This window comes from Spermophilus citellus (assembly GCF_964194105.1).
Source record: "Spermophilus citellus genome assembly, chromosome: 12".
In the NCBI taxonomy this organism is placed as follows: Eukaryota; Metazoa; Chordata; class Mammalia; order Rodentia; family Sciuridae; genus Spermophilus; species Spermophilus citellus.
Window position 1 is genome coordinate 81,918,265 of NC_138198.1, and position 16,252 is coordinate 81,934,516.

Consider the following 16,252-nt stretch of genomic DNA (forward strand, 5'->3'; position numbering starts at 1 on the left):
CTTATCTCTCCTACTCACTCCACGAAGGCTGAAATCACATCTGTCTTGCTCACTACGATAGTTTCCCCTGCCCATGTCTACATTACAACTGAGACTTACTGAATACTTGTTATGACCTGGGCAATGTTCTTGGCCTTTTATGTCCATTAACTGCTTTAGGCTATACTGAAGATACTCTTACCACCTCATTTTCAAGATGGGAAAAGTGGCTGGGAGAGGTGATGAATGTCTGTAATCTGAGGCACTCAGGAGGCTGAGGCAGGATGGCAAGTTCAAGACCAGCCTGGGCCATATAGTGAGATCCTGTCTCAAAATAAAGTGAAATAAAAAGGCTTGGGATGTGTAGCTCAGTGGTAAAGTACACCTGGGTCCCATCCCCAGTACCGTAAAAACAACAACAACAACAAAAATGTGGGTCACACAGAAATGGAAAAACTTGTCCCAAGTCACATGGGTTCATTGCTACTGCTGTCCGACGTCAGGCTCATGTTGGGATTCTTTCCCTGCTGCCCTCTCCCTGAGCCTGGTGCCATTTATGGGGAGAGCCACCCACATTCCAGACCCTGCGCAAGGCACTTTACCTGGTCCGTCTCCTGCCATCCTCACAAGCTCCATGCAGGTCAGTATCATGATGTTCAAATTACAGGAGTAGCATGAGAGGCCACTCAGAGAGGCCAGGGACACATTCAGGCTATAGCATGGCAACGCTGCCCAGATCAATTCACAGACCAATAGATGGACCTGGACTCAGAGGAGTAGGATAGTGGAAATAGTCTCCAAGAAGCGGTGTGTCCTCTGGATTCTGAAGGAGCTGGATTCGGAGAAGCAAGAAATAATGGGAGAGACAGAAATGGGATGAGAAGCCACACAGGAGACTTCTCAGTAGGCTCACATCAGCAGACTGGCTAGAGTGGATGGCATGTGTAAACAGGCAGTGACAGGGACAGTTAGAAAGGTAGACTGGGGACAGATTATGAAAGGCCTTGAATCCCAGGCAAAGGAAGGGAGACCCTAAGGAACAGACTCCACAGAAATAAGCTGGCCACATTGTGAGTGCTTACTGTTTCTGGAGCTTTAGTTGGGTCCATACATTTGATAAGCCCGTTACGGCCTTCCATGTCTTCAAGCTAGTTATATTGAATTACATAACACTTTGAATCAAGGCCATCAGAAAATTACACAAAACACTTGTTCCATGTGACCTGGGAAAGTTGAAAAGCCTTGCAGAAAAATGCCAGAGACCTTCTCCCTCCCTTTTTTTTGTACTTGAGCATTGAAAGGAGATGGACATATGGTCTTGTCACTGAGGAAATGGAGCAGGTGATGAGGAGGAAGGTGTGGACCTTGTTGTAAAGTAGCAGGGGAGCTAGCAACCTGCTCTTGCAGTGCCAGGGACCCCAGGCCTCTGGGCCCTCAGCTCTCTCTCTCCCTACCCCCATGGGGCTGGGTGACCTTTGACACACTTCTTTACCACTCTGGTTTTTGTTTTTCCACCTGTGCAAAAGAGCATCTGAGTGCTTCTGCTTCCCTGCTCACCTGGACACGTGGATGAATGAGCTGGTGTTTGCTCATGAGCGCCTGGACATCACACAGGCACCTGTGTTACGGTTCCGGGTTGCACCCGGATGGTGGGGCCTGTTCCCTATTTGCTCTCCTGACAAAGCCAGAGCCTCACTCAACCCCCAGACCCTTTGCTTTGTCCTACTACAGTGAAACCAGGATTGGCACTGGAAATAACAGACTGACACTTGGAGTGTATAAACTTTGCCAGAGTTAAATATTGGAAGATGCACGTGCTGGTGTTTAGTGCTCTCATTTAGTATACACCTTTTTCAGCATAAAACTCCTTTAGTTAGTAACTCCTCCTTCATTTTGGGAAACGCTTTTTTTTTTTTTTTAAGGTGAAAAATAAAAACGGCTCCTGAAATCACCAAAATTTTTGCTAAAAGGCCCTTTGTAGTTCTTCTGGAGTCTTTTTGGCTGATTGTGGGTGGTGTGGAACTTAGAAGAGAGGAACAGATTCCTCACGAAATATGTTTGGGATTTTCCGCCAAACTTCATGTATTTTCCAAATGGGGGTTTGAAACCCTTTGATTAAGAAAGCCAGCCTTCTTGTTTTCCTGTCCTCTATCAAGATTCACACTAGGTTGGCCACCCACTGATATCAATCTGTAAATACACCAAATCCTGCCTTTGAACGCGCTGGTCCCTAAACCGCTATCTTATGAAAATGTTTAGGAGATGACAACATCACAGGGCTCAGCAGAGACTAGTGTGCCTGCCCTTTGTGAAGGAGACCTGGGAGGCTCTAGGTCCCCTGGAGAAGAAAGGGAGAGCCAGGAAGTCTGCATGCAGAAAATCTAGATTCCCTGACCCCTCCCCAGCCCTGCGTGGGCCTGCGTGTGAGGGGTGCTGATTCCAGAGATCTACATTTCCACTCAGCCTGGAGGGAGAGATGTGGAGAATAGTGTTTTATATATATTTAATATCTCATTTACTTTATTTTACTTTTTTTCGGTACTGGAGATTGAACTCAGGGTGCTTTACCATGGAGCCAGATCCCCAACTCTTTTTAATTTTCATTTTGAGACAGGGTCTCACTAAGTTGCTTAGGGACTCACTAAATTGCTGAGGCTGGCCTCAAACTTGTGATCCTCCTGCCTCAGCCTCTGAGTCACCGGGATTACAGGTGTGTGCCACCATCCCTGACTTCTCTTCTTTCTACCCTCTTCTTCTTTATTTTTCTTCTAACATCATTTCCTTTGTGTCTATTTCCTAATTTTTGTTTTTTTTCCCCCTATTTCTCCGAATTCTCGTATTAAGCTTTCTCCCTTCTATCCAGGTCTGATGCTAATAAGTGATCACGTTGTTGATAATTATCCTTACCCACTGTTAAGGAGTCCCAAGCTCAAGAGGAGTTAGTGAAGCACTCCATGTGCACACATTCTCCACTCTCTATGGAGAATCTAGAAACTCAAACCACACGCTAACTTACAGTGAGTGCTCCCCAGTCCAAAGCCCGCCTGACTCTACCCACTGATTAGTAAGCCAGGATCTATTTGAAGGAAAGTGAGAACAAGTCTTCCTGTTTTGATTCATTTCTCCCTTGTATCAGTTATCTGCAACTGCATAGCAAATCAACCCAAAATGTGATTGATGGTCTAGAACCACCATCATTTTTATATGACTATGGGTCAGTAATTTGGGTTGGGCTCAGTTAGACAGTTCTGTTGATCTCACTGGTGGGGAATGAGGGGTCCCAGATGGTTTCACTCACTGCTCTGACAGTTGGTGCTATTGGTTGACTTGGCCTGTCTTCATGTGGTCGCCCATCCCCAGGAGGCCAGCGTGGAATTTTCAACAGGTGGAGGCATTCCAAAGAGAGCAGAGTAAAAGCAAAGGCCTTGGAAGCCTAGACCTAGATGCTGCCCAGGGCCATTTCTGCCACAGTCTACTGAAGTCAGCTTCAAAATGTGGGTCAATAAGTCTCTGCCTCTTGACAGGCATGGTGGCACACACCTGTAATCCCAGAAGCTCAGGAGGCTGAGGCAGGAGGATGGTGAGTTCAAAGCCAGCCTCAGTAAAGGCGAGGCACTAAGCAACTCAGTGAGACCCTGTCTCTAAATAAAATACAAAATAGGGCTGGGAATGTGGCTCGTGGTTGAGTGCCCCCAAATTTAATCTCCAGTACCAAAAAAAAAAAAAAAAGTCTCTATCTCTGGATGGAAAAATACTGCAAATTCTTACTGCAAAGCGATATGCATACAGGGACGGGAGAAATTATTGATTCTATCTTTGCAAATAATCTATGAAAACCCATTTGGCCAACTCAACCTTCATGAGAAATTATTAGCCCCACAGGCTCATGACATTAAGATGTCCTCCTTGAAGTTCAGGATATAATCATTACAGTTAGGTTCGGATCTGGAAGAGGGTAATCTGGTACATCCCCACCCCCTCAAAAAAAAAAAAAAAGCACCAAAGTAGGTTTAGGACAGCATAGTGCAGACAAGCTTGGACTTTTAGTTTATATTATATCTGCATTATTTTGCCCCTAAACATAGCATGGTGAGAGAGGGACTAGACAACCATTGTGGATGGAGATACGTAACAGTCACTGATTATGACAATTTTGCAGCTCAGATGGAAATGTATTTTTAGGCCCTTCTACTCTAAGGACAGTGCTGTGGTTTGGATAAGTTTCCCTAAGGCTAAAAACTTTGTCCTCTGCTTGGTCTATTGAGAGATGGCGGAATGTTCAACAGGTGGGGTGTAAGCTAAGCATGGTGGTGCTGGCCTGGAATTCAGCTACTAGGGAGGCTGGAAGGATCGAGGCAGGAAGATTACAAGTTCAAGGTTAGTCTAGGCAACTTCGTGAGACACTATCTCAAAATAAAAAATAAAAAGGACAGGGAATGTGGTTCAGTGGAAGGGGCCTGGCTGGAGGAAGTCTGGTCATTGGGTTTGCTTTTGAAGGGTTTCTTGGGATCCTAGTCCTTCCCTCTCTCTCTGCTTTCTGGCCACCATGAGGAGAGTGGCTTTCCTCTGCCATACACCCTCACCATGATGGGCTACACCACCACAGTTCCAAATAACAGGGCCCAGGAACCATGGACTAAAGCCTCTGGAGCCATGAGACAAATATTTCTTCCTTATAATTTGATTTATCTCAGGCATTTGTCACAGGGATAGAAACTGACACACACAAGTGGGGAATTTTCCTTAGTTAGGGTCCAGTTTTCTACCCTGGAAATGGTTTCCTTATCCTTTGTCCCCCTTATCTTTTATTCTGTTTCCTGGCAGAGTCATCTTGACTCTTGGCTCCACCATCTGAGTTGTTATGTCCTTCGCTCCAAGACTTGCTGGCATTTTTTAATAGATTTCTCAGCCTGCTTCCTGTCCATGGGAAGTTGGGGACCCTCTCTCCATTTTGAACGAGCTCTGTGCCATTTAGTCCAATATGTACTCCTTTAAAAACTCACTGGATTTCTAGTATATCAGATTATATACAGTACACGGCAGTAGGGAGCCCTGTCTATACTTTTGGCATGGGTTAATCAATTGTAGGGAAAACATCTTCAAGATTGTCCTGATGGAAGGGATCTACTAGGCTTTCTGAGGTATAGATGGAGGATAGAAAAGCCATACCTCTGGTTTTATCTTTCTTCTGAAGCCATTTATTTACTCTGGGAATATTTTGTCAACTAGAGAGACTTGGAGATGAAATGTTTTTTTTTAATCAAGCACATCCTGGGTTTTCTATCATCCTTTCTTCTATTTATAAACGGAGTAGTAGTAGTCCCTCCTTTAGTCTTTTTATTTCTTCAGCACCAAAATCTCCTTACTTAGATTCATGGATCATTAGGTCTATTTTTTATTCCAAGTTACTACAGATGACATTTGCCAACTGTTCTGTCACGACACAAAACACACATGTCTTTTCTCCAATCTCACTAGAGAAGTTCCCCATTACATTTTCTACCTTCTACTGACAAGTTTCTTCCCATTGTTCCAGCTCTGCTTTCCCTTGGTCCTGAAGCCAATACTACTTGTTTTAGGTTTTTTATGGTGGCACGTCCTTCCAATACAAATTTCTATATTGGCTGTTTATTACTATATAACAGGACTTCCCCAAATGTGGTGGCTTAAATGATAACCCTCATTTCCTCACAGTTCCATGGGTCAGCAATTGGGGCTGGCTTCTACTGGGCAGTTCTATTAGTCTCACCTAGGGTCACTTGTGTGACTGTGGTCAGAAATGGCAGGTAGGCAGGGACTGGCTGAGATTCTGGCCTCTTTCATGCCTGGGATTGGTTGTGGGCATCACCTGGACCTCCCTCTCCACGTGTGTCTCATCCTCAAAGAGGTTATCCTGGTTTCCTTAGAGGGCAAGCGTGGAATCTGTAAGGATCTTGAGACAGAGGCTCAAAAGTGATCTAATGTTATTTTGCTACGTTCTCTTGGTCAAAATAAGTCACGAAGCTGGCCTAGATTCAAGGGGTGGGAAAACTGACTTCTCCTTTCAGTGGGAGGTATGGCAAAGTAATACTACAAATAGTTGCATGAACAGGGATGGGAGGAATTATCTCAGCCATTGTTGCAAATAATCTCTCACAACCACAGTATTGGAAATCATGTTCAAATCTTGAGTTGGGTGCACTGGCACATTCTCATAAACCCAGCAACTCAGGAAGCTAAAACAGGAGGGTCACGAGTTTGAGGCCAACTTCAGCAACTTAGAAAGACTGGCTCAAATCAGAAATAAAAAGGGTTGGGGATATAACCCAGTGGTAAAGATCCCCTGGGTCCAATGCCCAGTACCAAAAACCAAAGCAAAGTGTGTCTACTCTCACCATTCTATATACTGCATAGGTGTTATCTCTCCTCATATTTTTCCAACATTTGCTGGGGATAGAACCCAAGGCCTCATACATGCTGAGCATGTGCTCTACCACTGAGTCCACCCAAACCCCTCCAAATTAAAAAAGAAAAAAATCATTGTGGCAAAATGCATATAACATAAAATTTACCACAACTCCTTCTGTTTGCTGACCTGGACACCACTGTATCAGCTTCTTCCATCCCACGTCCTTATTCAATTATCATTGATTGCCTGAGCTAAAAGTAACCCGGCATAACGTTAGACCCAAACCCCCTTCTCTCCCTATCCCACACCTTTCTTATGAAAAGCCAATAAAAAAGGTGAGGCCTGGCTGTAGTTAACGCTCTTGCAGGTACTTCTGTCTATTTTTCATGTGATTCTATACACACAAGTCACTGTTTAACTTTCCAGGGATTATATTTTACTGTCTAATGTCTTAGTCATTTCCAGTATCCTGGAGTAAAAGTTGGGAGTAGGTAAGAATGAATATCCTTTACATATATGCTGAGGCCTCAGCTTAGTTAGAAAGAGAAGCAGCCACTTCTGACCACCCCCCCACACCATTGCTTCTCCAATCCCAGTAAGATTGAGAATAAAATATTGTGTTCAAGAATTGTTTCAAGGGGCTGGGGCTGTAGCTCAGGGGCAGAGCACTTGCCTAGCATGTGTGAGGCACTGGGTTTGATCCTCAGTACCACATTAAAAACATAACTAAATAAAAAAAGTTGTATGCTCACCTACAACTAAAAATTTTAATAAAGGAACTGTTTCAACATGTCATGAGTATTCTGATCATTACAAAGTTGCTCAGCCACATACTGTTTAGGAAAGTTGGGTTCTGCTGTGAAGCGACATTCTTAAGGTGTGAAAATAAACCTGATGTGGTCATTAAAAATAAAATATTTATAAGAAAATCCTCTTTGGAGTCCAGGGGTGTAGCTCATGGTAGAGTGCCTCCCTAGCATGGGCAAGACTCTGGGTTTGATCTCCAGAAGTGGAAAAAAATACATTAAATTATATCAAACATTAGAGGTGCCCAGAAATTTGCTAAGAAACTTGGAGGGTTACAAGGGAACAATGAAAAAGTTGTCCCATTTGACTCTACATTAAGCACTATGTTTTCCTCCAAAAAATAATAACAATAAAAGTTAAAAACATAAAAAAAAAATTTTCAGACCCAGCAGCTTCAGTGATGCTGTTTTTCTGCACTCCCTGACTGTCCTTGATCCACATTTCCAGCTGCTTTTTCAGATCCAAATGTCTGTCTACTTCCAGAAGAAACAAACAAGAGGAAACAACGAATAGCACTTCTTTCAACATTGACCTTCACCAACATTCTGGCTCATTCAGTTCATCTTTTCTTTTTATTAAGAACTGACTGGACAACCAAATTCTCTAAGGGGCTGCCTAGAGAGGCTACCGGAGTGAGAATAATTTTAGGAAACCCCCCCTACGTGACACTTTTACAAGCAGCCACTCAACTCTACGAGGCAAAGCAGATCGTAGGTGCTGAGCTAGTGTCTCACCATGGTGGAGTTGCTGTGGTATGATGGGAGGGATGATGGGAAGTGTGCTTGGACTCTGTCTTCAGGAGGCAGACCACCTGGGTTTGAATCTGGTCTCCCCCACTTCCTTGTCATGTAACTTTGAGGGGGTTGCCTAAGTTCTCTGCATGTGTTTCTTCATCTGCAAAATGGGAAAAACATCAGCCCCTTTGGGTTACCATCAGGGTGAAATGAAATGATTAGAAATGTGCTTGGTACTCAGAGATGTCAGCTGTATTTAACAAACTAAGAATAAGAAGAAATAGCCTGGTGTGGTGGTGCACACCTGTGATCTCAGTTGCTAGGGAGGCTGAGGGAGGAGGATTGCAAGTTCAAAGCCAGCATCAGCAAATTAAAATAATAATAATAAGAAGAAGATTAAATTAAGAAAATAAAAACCCAAACAACAACAACAAAACCTCTTAATCTTTGATGGTTCTGGGCATACAAAGGGGATTTTTAAAAAAATATTTATTTTGTAGTTTCAGATGGACACAATTCTTTATTTCTTATATGGTGCTGAGGATCGAACCCAGCACCTCATGCATGGCAGGCATGACACTCTACCTTTGAGCCCCAGCCCCAGTTCACAAAGGTGGTGTTAACACGTGGAAATATATAAACTTGAAGGGGTGCTGTGAACAGGAGCTTTACCTCCTGGTGAATGTTCTTGCTGGGGAAGAAAACCTGTTTAATGAGGTTTAAGATGGAAATATATGATTATTATAATAATTATAAAATATCATCTATGATACATAATATTTTAGGATTCTCCTTGAGGAAAGAACTTTCTCAGGCTTCCCACTCTCCCACTCCCGGTTCCCCACGGGAGATGGTACCATCCGGGGTTTAAGCAAATGGGTTTTAGAGGGAGGTCATCTTTGAGCAGGTCTCAGCTTCTTCACCTGTCAAATGGGTGTGGAGTTAATAAGTGTAAGGATTAGGACAGAAAAATAAGTAAGGCACCTAGCACTTGGGTCAATACAAATGATTTCTGTTATTATTATCATTAGAACTGTTTCCCCTTACCTCGTTCAAGCCGAAGCTCTGTGAAAGTGGGGACTTAATCTGGCCCTTCTTTCAGTCCTCTACAAATCGTTTATGATGTTCAGCAAGTCATAGCTGTTGATCATATAATGGTGATTGATCTCAGAATTTCTGGAAGTTTTTATTAGGACTAAAGAAATAAGAAAAATCCTGGTCTGGCTTGCTGCCTTCTTTCTTTCTTTCATTCTCTCTTCTTCCCATCCTTTCTTTATCTTTTTTTTATGGTGGCAGGGACTCATGCATGCTGAGCAAGTGCTCTACTACTGAGTCACACCCCCAGTCCCAGATGCTGGCTTGGAACCTTCCAGAAGATCCATTCTAAAGCCAAAGGAGAAATGGAGGAAACCTTAGTTTTCCATATCAAAACATTTGGTTACAAGATCCATTTTTTGCTTTGTCCTTGAGTTGCTGAGAAAAATCATCTGCCTTCTTTGGGGTCCGAGAGTTTCTCAATTTGGAGATGGGAGGTGATCTTGAGGATCCACTTTGCCTCCGAGATGCTGGAGGAAGCCCTCCAGGTCCCATCTGGAACCGGTTCCAGCCAGGTCATCCATCCCCCCTCACTACTAGAAAGGAAGTCAAACATCCAGGAGGAGGAGAATTCCCTCTCCATGAATATCTTGTAATTATGCTGATTTTCAACCACACAATCAGTCTAAAAGAAAATCCCTTCTCAATGGAATGTATAAAAGGATTAGGAAATGGAGAGAAGCACGTTATCAAGCCCATTTGATTTAAATTAAGCCCATTTCCCTTTATCCTTTACTATTTTTTTTTTTTTTTTTTTTTTTTTTAGCTAAAGAGGGTGGAGGCTCAACAATTGGCTGACTTTCAGGCCTGTATTCAATTTTCTCCCTTCATAGCTGGCTGGATAACTTGAAGGGGCTCATCCTACTGACAGAGCATGAATACGTAGCAAGGTTTCCTTCAGTCTCAATTTGGAAAAGGGAAACCGGTCATTTCGACTTGAAGGAGTAGCTCCAGGCTTGATATCTAAAGCCATTTTCTACTTTATTCCCCTGTTTGATTTTTGCAGATTATTGCAAGTTCCAAATAATTAAGCTGCATCAAATGAAATCCCACTGAATCTGATTCGTATTTAGACAAGCACATGTGATTTCAATCCTCGAGGATGGAGTAACTTAACTAGACTAATAAGTGATCGCTATCAATTTATCAAACTTTAGCCACATCCAAATCTCTCTGGGTTGTGGTTCCATTCTGGGTCCAATTCTCCTATATAAAAAACAAGGTACTTTGAAAGGGACAATGTCAGGATTTTTATCTTTGACTTTTTTTTAACCTTGATAAGGAGAAAAGCCAGGAAATTGATTAATTTTTAAATGACCCAGATGTTTGTGTAGCTTTTCAAGGTGTTTGAATATCCATGCATGCAGGAGATACAATTCTCCAACAGATAGTGCTGTTAGCTTACAGCCATCCCTCAGTAACCTGGGAGGATTCTTTCCAGGATCCTACTGTGTATAGCAAAATTAGCAGATACTTAAGTCCCTTGTACAAAACAGCATACAATGTTCAAATTATCTATGCAATCTTCCCATATACTTTAAATCATCTCTAGATTACACATAATACCTAATACAATGTGAATGCTTTGTGAATAGTTATTATGCTATATTATTTGGGGAATGAGAGCAAGAAAAAAATCTGATGTGTTCAGTACACTTTTTTTTCAAATATTTTCAATCCATTTGTGGTTGAATCAATGGATGTAAAACTTTCAGATACAGAGGAACAACTGTATGATTTTTCTGATAACTTACTGATATGTGTATTATAATTTTCAAAATGTAATTTTAATTCTCCTAACAAATTTGTTACTTGGGTGCTATCATCACCATTTGTGTTTATTTATTTATTTATTGGTACTGGGGATTGAACTCAGGGGCACTTGACCACTGAGGCACATCCCCAGCCCTATTTTGTATTTTATTTAGAGACAGGGTCTCACTGAGTGCTTTGTGCCTCACTTTTACTAAGGCTGGCTTTGAACTCGTGATTCTCCTGCCTCAGCCTCCAGAGCTGCTGGGATTACAGGCATGTGCCACCACACCTGGTGATTTTTACTTTTTTTGGGGGGGGGGCAGTTTTGGGGCTTGGACCCAGACCTTACATATGCTAAACACATGCTCTACCAGTGAGATATATACCCTTAGCTTACCATCACCTTTTAAATGAGTAAATTGAGATTTGAAGTTTCAGTGGCTCCCCAAAGTGTGCTGCTACTTGGGGTAGCACCAGCATGTGCCACCTCCACAGGAGCCACAGGATCCCAAGCCTACCCATGATCTGCTCTTGAACCTGGGAATATCAACTCCACTCTCTACTGCAAATCTGCTCCCACTCATTTAGAGATTGCCTTATAATACTCACCTGCTTGCTTGCTTGCCTGTCTCCCTTCCAAGTATGTGAACTTGAAGGCAGGCACTCTCTCCATCTACATTTCCCTAAATGACTGACAAGAAGTGCTGTCTGACACATACGGGTGCTTGATCATTGTCTGCCAGGGAACAAATAAGCAAGTGTATGTACCACCTTAGGCAGATTCCAAGACTTATATTTTAAAGATACTGCAATTTTTGCATTTCAACATTTTAGTGTAAATGAGAACTTGGACTATTCCTGATAAGGAGAATTAAGAGGTTATGTATATGAAACTATTCATTTTTCCTTAGTCAAATGTCCATTCACTCCCATCTAAGTCTTGGAATCTTATCAATTAACAAATATTTGAGTATCTGCTATGCACAAGGCATTATGCTAAGCTCTTTAGATGAATCAAAGAAATACAAGAGGGTGAACCCTTCTCTTTGGGGATTTATAGCTTTGTGACAAATCTAACTATTCTTTTCCCACTCAAAGTTCTTTCCATGGAGTATATGGTACAAATAATAGTTGTAGAGGTGGAAAGAACCAGAATAGAATGAACATGAGAACTTTTTTTTTTTTCAGAAAGTCCTCTAATTGTCCAGTGAATCTTCCATTTTGAGATACTCTGGCTGGTCAGGAGAAGAGCATATCCTTTAGAAGCCAACTCTCCAGATAAATAAAAGGCACACTGCAGAAGCCCCAAATGCAGGAGACAGGGCAGTGTTGGGAATAGGAACCCTTTCATCTTCAAGGCGAGAAAAAATATTGCATGGGTCCAGGACAAACAAACCATAAATTTCAGGCCTGAGCCCCACCAGAGCCCTAAATATGGTGCAAATCAGGGCTGTCAAGACTGAGTCACTAGCGAGTCACACAACATGAAAGAGGAGGGATTGTCTCGATAGCCCCGGTCAGTCCTCCAGTTCCCAGGGCCTGGTCCTGTCTCTTCCAAATTCAGTTTATACACTCAAGGGCTCCCGCATCAGTGACCAGGAAGTGGAATAGCAACCCAGGCAGCCCAGAACACGTGACACACCAGGGAGCAGGATCCCCCTGGAGCCAGAACTGGTCAGTTGTAAAACTCTGAGAGCCAGGCAGAGGGAGGAAAGCAGATTTCTTTGGCTTCTTTTGTTTATACTTGAGTATTTGGTCTCAGAAGACCAATGGGGCCTTGTCGTTAGAAATTACAAAGAGAATTACTTTGGTGTAGCCAGACATATCTTCTGTTTCTCTTTATTGTCTTTTAAGTGTGTTTTTTTAAAAAAATTCCTTCGGTATCAGAAGTTATGCACAAAAAAAGACAGTTATTTTTATAGTCGGCCCCTTACATCCATGGGATCCACATCCATCGATTCAATCAATCACAGATCAAAAATACATGAAAAGTGGGCCGTTGTGATGGCACATGCCTGTAATTCCAGTGACTCAGGAGGCTGAGACAGGAGGATCACCAAGTTCAAGGTGAGCCTCAGCAACTTAGGGAGGCCTTCTGCAACTACATGATACCCTATCTCGAAATTAAAAAAAAAAAAAAAAAAAAGAACTGAGGATGTAACTCAATGGTGAAGTGCTCCAGTTAAATCCCTAGTACCAAACAAAAAACAAACAAAAAAGCACACAAAAAGAATCATTTGTGTTTTAAACATGTACAGACTTTTAAATTTAATTATTATTTCAAAAGGGAGCAGGATCCTCCCAAAACAATATAATAACTACTTACATTGCATTTACATTGAATTAGACACTGTGAGTAATCCAAAGATGATGTAACCCATAAAGTTGCAATGGGTTAAGTGTGAATAATTGACACAGGTGCATTAAAACAAATCAGAAGTCATAATCTTGACATTTTCTTTATATATTTTTATCAGTATATAGAAATAGTACATTTCTGCATATGGAAATACTCTAAGCACTCTGTTTTCTCAAAACAATAGACTTCTAAAAACATAATCATTATTACCATCAGTGGTATATTTATTGCTCAGTTAAGTTTTTATAGGTTTTCCACATCTGGGACGACGGGGCAATAAAGTATACAGGAGGATGTGCATAGGGTAAGTACTATTCTACTTTCTCTAAAGGACTTGAGGTTCCATGGGTTTTGAATCTCAGAGGGTCCTGGAGCCAGTCCCTGAGGATACTGAAGGATGACTATATATAGTTTTGTAGGCTCAGACACTTTATGTATTTTGAACAGTGAGATCCAACATTTTAAAAATGCTTACTACTGCCAAGCACTGTTCTAAATGCAATGACACTGAGTAGCGGGGACTCTTATTATTTCCATTCTCATCTTACTGATGAGAAAGCTAAGACACAGAGAAATCGAGTACAGATTGTAAATGGGGGAACTTCAGATTGACAGGAGGGAGGTGTGTCCCCAGAGTCTGCCCACAGAATCACGAACTTACAGTGATTCTCAGTTAGATGTGGCCTGTTCATGAACATAAGAAAGCTAAATCCAAACCATGCAGTAGGAAAATCTTTCTGAAGGTGTTCTTGGATACTCAGAGGCTCAAGTCAGTGAGACAGTTCTTATCCTGTCTGTCACTCTCCGAGATGTCAGAAAGAGAAGGACATCTTGGAGAGTAAATCCCTACCATCCTGATCCCTACCATCACCCACACTGTAAAAATAACTGTCTTTTTTTGTACATAACTTCTGTAACCAGCTGCAACTTGCCTGCCACGCCCTTGGAGAAATGGAGCCCAACACAAGTGAGACCAATAGGGACCTGGAATGTTGTAGGTGATGGTAGGGATCAGGACAAACAAGGGGTAAACAGAGAAAGAGATGAGTCAACATGGGTATAAGAATCCTGTCCAGCACTAGGCCAGGAATTTAACACAGACCCAACAGCATGTATCTAAAATAGATGGTAGATTTTTTTTTTGGGGGGGGGGGGTACCAGAGACTGAACCCAGGACGCTTCACCACTAAGCCACAGCTAGCCCTTTTTTATATTTTATTTAGAGACAAGGTTTCACTGAGTTGCTTAAGGCCTTGCTAAATTGCTGAGGCTGGCTTTGAACTTGTGATCCTCCTGACTCAGCCCCTGAGTAGTTGGGATTATGGTGTGTGCCACCGTGCCCAGCTGGCTCACTATTTATAGAGCAAGGCTTAGTAAACAGTAACTACTAACTTTGCTATACTGATGATCAAAACAAAACAAAACAAGCCCAAAAGCCCCTTTAATCCTGATGGAAGAGAAAACCTAAAACAAATAAAATTACAGAGAAGTTTAATTGTTGAAATTAGTGCAACAAAGGAAAAGCTATGAGGTGCTATGAGATCATTTATAAAGTTCTGAGCTTATTCTGGGGAAGTTTGGAGATGTTGACTCACCTAAAGTCAAGTTAAGGAGCCTGACCTGAGCACTTGTCTAACCGTGGTTTCCCTAAGGCTAGTCAGAGAGGCTGCAGATGCACAATGAGGACCAGCAGGGTCGGAGACTGCAGGAGATGGGAGCCAGGCAGCCTGTGGACTGGTAAAAGGGAATGTACCCTGGGAGCCATGGGAAGAGGTCTATGCAGTGGCCAGACCCATGCCCCATGTGGACAAACACAAGAACCTCATGCTTCCCTTCCCTTCTCTGCACACACACTCTCTGGGAGATAATGATCTCTCCCCCAGATTGAGATGGTCCTGGGTCATCTTCTGTGGCTTTCCATTAGCTAAGATGTCAACAAACTTCACTTTCTGAAATTCATATTGAGACTGCAATAGGTGTTTGCTTTCATTTTCTGCATGTAAAATTACATGACAGTGTTTTTCAGGCTACATCCACCCTCCTTGGAAAGTGTGAACCTCTCTTTCCCTATCACCATCCAACCCCAGCTGGGGGGTCCTGATTTTCTTCCAGAACCCTGGTTGCAAAGTAAGTAGTGAGGGTGTTGGGGGCTGAGATAAGGTCCTCAAGGAGGCAGGTTAGGGTAGATAACAGAGAACCTTCCATGTTGCCATGGTAACTACCCCACACATGAGGCACACATTCTACTTACATGAGGTAGACAAAAGCAGGGTCAGTTAGGTGCATCCCGGAGTGAAATGAGGACACCTCCATGGGACAATCTTCAGCCTGGTTCTTTTTGTTTTGGGAGAAGATGGCCTCATATATAAAAGAACTTGACTTGGTCCACTCTGGAACTCGGGAGTTAGGTTTTTCCTTGAGATCTATCTCTTAGCCCACTGGCTTTCCTTATCCAAAAAAAAAAAAAAAAAGAATTTTCTCTACTCATTCACTTTGAAGAAGCTTGTTTTATTGTCTTTGTTTTAACTTGGAATCTCTAGCTAGTTCTGGGGCTTGTGGGTGCAGGCAATTCTCTAAGCCATTTTAAATGGAGAAAAAAATAGTGCATTGGCCTGGGGTGAGGATGCATAGTTTAAAGGAACTCAGATGCTTTGCTGTGTGCTAGAATGGTATCTACCCAATGTAGTGATGCTGGTCATATGTGCTGATTTCAAAGACGTTTTAATTCATAAATGCAGTTTGTTTGGTAGACAGGATTTTTCAGTCTGTGGAATAATAATCATAATAGATAGGGGTCAAACAAACACAGAGGTTCCCAGCTCCAAAAGGGTTATGAAATAATTGAGTAGAGAATCAATTTCTGCTGAGCAAGAATGATAAGGATATAGGAACGTGGCATAAGCCTGTTGAAGCTGCCTTCTACCCAAGGATGGGCCAAGATCAAGACCAAGCATGGAATCTGGTAGAAAAGAAGTCAAGGCAGAGGTGATCTGTCACTCATTTCTGGTTGTCATGGAGTGATAGTCACCAGTGAAAAATCAACTTTAGGAAGATGTTCTTTTCTATCAGGCTTCTTATCTAAATTGGCATTGGTTGGAAACTTTGATGCACAAGCAGTACCTTGTTCCCTGTCCC